The 4,495-nt window shown below is 40.7% G+C and overlaps 1 long non-coding RNA gene across 2 annotated transcripts; it reads left to right on the top strand.

Annotated features, from left to right (window-relative positions):
- The first annotated feature begins 1,131 nt into the window (after positions 1-1,131).
- On the top strand, positions 1,132-2,474 carry LOC133552036 (uncharacterized). Of its 2 annotated transcripts, none has more exons than XR_009806604.1 (2): positions 1,132-1,790; positions 1,990-2,474. It is a non-coding gene; the product is annotated as an uncharacterized LOC133552036 (long non-coding RNA). The 2 variants fall into 2 exon arrangements; XR_009806605.1 differs by having other exon boundaries at positions 1,132-1,660.
- Positions 2,475-4,495: the final 2,021 nt, after the last annotated feature.

Consider the following 4,495-nt stretch of genomic DNA (forward strand, 5'->3'; position numbering starts at 1 on the left):
CACTCGCTTCTATCCAACACAAATATCCAAACAAACATCCATGCATCAGTCAGCTGTGTGTGAGTGCACTCGCTTCTATCCAACACAAATATCCAAACAAACATCCATGCATCAGTCAGCTGTGTGTGTGAGTGCACTCGCTTCTATCCAACACAAATATCCACACAAACATCCATGCATCAGTCAGCTGTGTGTGTGAGTGCACTCGCTTCTATCCAACACAAATATCCACACAAACATCCATGCATCAGTCAGCTGTGTGTGAGTGCACTCGCTTCTATCCAACACAAATATCCAAACAAACATCCATGCATCAGTCAGCTGTGTGTGTGAGTGCACTCGCTTCTATCCAACACAAATATCCACACAAACATCCATGCATCAGTCAGCTGTGTGTGAGTGCACTCGCTTCTATCCAACACAAATATCCAAACAAACATCCATGCATCAGTCAGCTGTGTGTGTGAGTGCACTCGCTTCTATCCAACACAAATATCCAAACAAACATCCATGCATCAGTCAGCTGTGCGTGAGTGCACTCGCTTCTATCCAACACAAATATCCAAACAAACATCCATGCATCAGTCAGCTGTGCGTGAGTGCACTCGCTTCTATCCAACACAAATATCCAAACAAACATCCATGCATCAGTCAGCTGTGCGTGTGAGTGCACTCGCTTCTATCCAACACAAATATCCACACCAACATTCATGCATCAGTCAGGTGTGTGTGAGTGCACTCGCTTCTATCCAACACAAATATCCACACCAGCATCCATGAGCATCAGTCAGGTGTGTGTGAGTGCACTCGCTTCTATCCAACACAAATATCCAAACAAACATCCATGCATCAGTCAGGTGTGCGTGAGTGCACTCGCTTCTATCCAACACAAATATCCAAACAAACATCCATGCATCAGTCAGCTGTGCGTGAGTGCACTCGCTTCTATCCAACACAAATATCCAAACAAACATCCATGCATCAGTCAGCTGTGCGTGAGTGCACTCGCTTCTATCCAACACAAATATCCAAACAAACATCCATGCATCAGTCAGCTGTGCGTGTGAGTGCACTCGCTTCTATCCAACACAAATATCCAAACAAACATCCATGCATCAGTCAGCTGTGCGTGTGAGTGCACTCGCTTCTATCCAACACAAATATCCACACCAACATTCATGCATCAGTCAGGTGTGTGTGAGTGCACTCGCTTCTATCCAACACAAATATCCAAACAAACATCCATGAGCATCAGTCAGGTGTGTGTGAGTGCACTCGCTTCTATCCAACACAAATATCCAAACAAACATCCATGAGCATCAGTCAGGTGTGTGTGAGTGCACTCGCTTCTATCAAACACAAATATCCAAACAAACATCCATGCATCAGTCAGGTGTGTGTGAGTGCACTCGCTTCTATCCAACACAAATATCCAAACCAACATCCATGAGCATCAGTCTGGTGTGTGTGAGTGCACTCGCTTCTATCCAACACAAATATCCAAACAAACATCCATGCATCAGTCTGGTGTGTGTGAGTGCACTCGCTTCTATCAAACACAAATATCCAAACAAACATCCATGCATCAGTCAGGTGTGTGTGAGTGCACTCGCTTCTATCCAACACAAATATCCAAACCAACATCCATGAGCATCAAGTGGTGTGTGAGTGCACTCACTTCTATCCAACACAAATATCCAAACAAACATCCATGCATCAGTCTGGTGTGTGTGAGTGCACTCGCTTCTATCCAACACAAATATCCAAACAAACATCCATGCATCAGTCTGGTGTGTGTGAGTGCACTCGCTTCTATCAAACACAAATATCCAAACAAACATCCATGCATCAGTCAGGTGTGTGTGAGTGCACTCGCTTCTATCCAACACAAATATCCAAACCAACATCCATGAGCATCAAGTGGTGTGTGAGTGCACTCGCTTCTATCCAACACAAATATCCAAACCAACATCCATGAGCATCAGTCAGGTGTGTGTGAGTGCACTCGCTTCTATCCAACACAAATATCCAAACCAACATCCATGAGCATCAGTCAGGTGTGTGTGAGTGCACTCGCTTCTATCCAACACAAATATCCAAACCAACATCCATGAGCATCAGTCAGGTGTGTGTGAGTGCACTCGCTTCTATCCAACACAAATATCCACACCAACATCCATGAGCATCAGTCAGGTGTGTGACGTAGCGAGCATATTCAAATATATCCTAGTTCGCAGTAGGCGAAGAACCAGCGCTTTGTGTCACAAATGCAGATTTTATAGCAAGCAAGATTGCTCCCTTTGTGTCCCTTTTCAATGACTATAATAATCCATAGTGAATAAACTACTGGTGAACGTGACGTCTACGTAAGAAAGAAGCTGCCAGAAATATTCTGTATTTCAAGTGCTCAGCACATTTATGTATAAAGCAGTTTATGTTGTGTGTATGCAAAAAAATAAAATGTGGAGCTCAAATCGTGTTTTGGTCTCACTTCTAAATAAAAACAGACTTTTTTTTAATTATGACAAATGTTTACAAAACTATAACCAGTGTTTCTGTTTCTCAGCTGCAGCGGTACTCGCTTGCAATGCACTTTTCCACCACCTGTGGCAGTAATGACACTATCGGGCAAACTGAAAAAGTCTGGTGCTGAAGTCGCAAAAGCGCAAAAATGATGACTAAAGTGGTGAAGCTGTATTTTCATTAGGATTTTAATTGTATGGACAGTTTAGTTCCTAAACATATGACTATTATTTAATCAAGATAATTGTGTTTAATCACAGGTTAATGCTTGCATGATTTAAATTGACTTAAAAAAGAGGCCAATATATAAATTAAAAAGCTGCAATTTTTTTGTCAGAATGGTATACTGGAATTATTTTGAAATACATCATTTATTTGCTCAAAACTGTTTTTTTAATACCTGTATTTTGAAGCAAAATGCATTTTTTGTGATTAATTACATGATTTAACTTTATATCTATTATTAATCTAGTTAGAAGGTGTTTATTTTAGCTCTGCGTAAATGTATGCAAATGTATTGTTTACCAATATTTGAGTCCTTTCTTTTGTAGATTATTTGACTAGTATTTAATAATAATAATAACTTAGATTTATAACCTGCTTTTCTAGACACTCAAAGCGCTCACAGAGAAGTGGGACTCGACATTGATTCACACCTGGTGGTGGTAAGCTACATCAGTAGCCACAGCTGCCCTGGGCTGGACTATTTTTGTAATCAGCCTGACCTAAGTTTTGTAATCAGCCTGACCTAAGCCTTGATAATATATTTGAGATTAACACATGCTTCCTTATCACTTGACAAGGTTTAGCAGGTTAGCTTGGATCAAATGATTGAAGATGATCAAAAGTAAGCGTAAGATTACTATTTGAGTGGGCGCCAGGCCCCTCTGTAGTGGTAGCCTTTAAATAGACCCCCTTTTTAGACCAGTTCATCTGTTCTTTTCTTTTTCTCTTATGTCCCCCTCTCCCTTGTGGGGGGGGGGGGGGGGACATAAGAGATAAAGTACTGGCTGTCCAGATTCGGGAACCAGGATGGACCACTTGTCCAGAGTCAGGAGCCAGGATGGACCGCTTGTCCAGAGTCAGGAGCCAGGATGGACCACTCGCCTGTGTATCGGCTGGAGACATCTCTGCGCTGCTGATCCGCCTCCGCTTGGGATGGTTTCCTGCTGGCTCCGCTGTGGACGGGACTCTCGCTACTATATTGGATCCACTTTGGACTGGACTCTCACAGTTATGTTAGATCCACTATGGATTGGACTTTCACAATATCATACGCGGTCCTCTCCAAGGTTTCTCATAGTCACTGTCACCGACGTCCCACTAGGGTGAGTTTTTCCTTGCCCTTATGTGGGCCCTACTGAGGATGTGTTTGTGGTTTTTGCAGCCCTTTAAGACACTTGTGATTTAGGGCTATATAAATAAATATTGATTGATTAATAGTCGGGGCCCTAAACTAAAATATGTTGAGAACCCCTGAACTCAACTAAACTGCTTTTGTGACTGAGCAGTCCCACATTTATTTTCTTTTTTTTGTAATCTTTATTTCAGCAACAAAGTCATATTAGTTACTACAAAGAAAACAAACATTATTTAAGAAATATTAGTTTTGAAACCGTACGGAAACCTTTGCCTTCAAATGCAAAGAAATCCATTTTTTTTTTAGGACTATATTTACATTAATTCCCAATATGGACAACATAAAAGTCCTCAGATATATGTTAAAGTAAAAAAAAAAAAACAATATATAAAAAAATTAATTATTAAATGAAACTCAGTGGCGCCCCCGTGCGTCATTCATTGCGATGACAGAAGGGTGAAAGTGGTTGAAATTGTAACGACAAAAATACTTCCTGATGTTTTAATTTTTTTACTTAGTTTTAATTTTTATTATCTTGTTATATTTTACTACCAGACAAACTGTTGTGTATCACAAAATATCAATAAAACGCAATTAAAAAAAGATTACAAA

Source organism: Nerophis ophidion, linkage group LG04 (genome assembly GCF_033978795.1).
Source record: "Nerophis ophidion isolate RoL-2023_Sa linkage group LG04, RoL_Noph_v1.0, whole genome shotgun sequence".
Taxonomy (NCBI): Eukaryota; Metazoa; Chordata; class Actinopteri; order Syngnathiformes; family Syngnathidae; genus Nerophis; species Nerophis ophidion.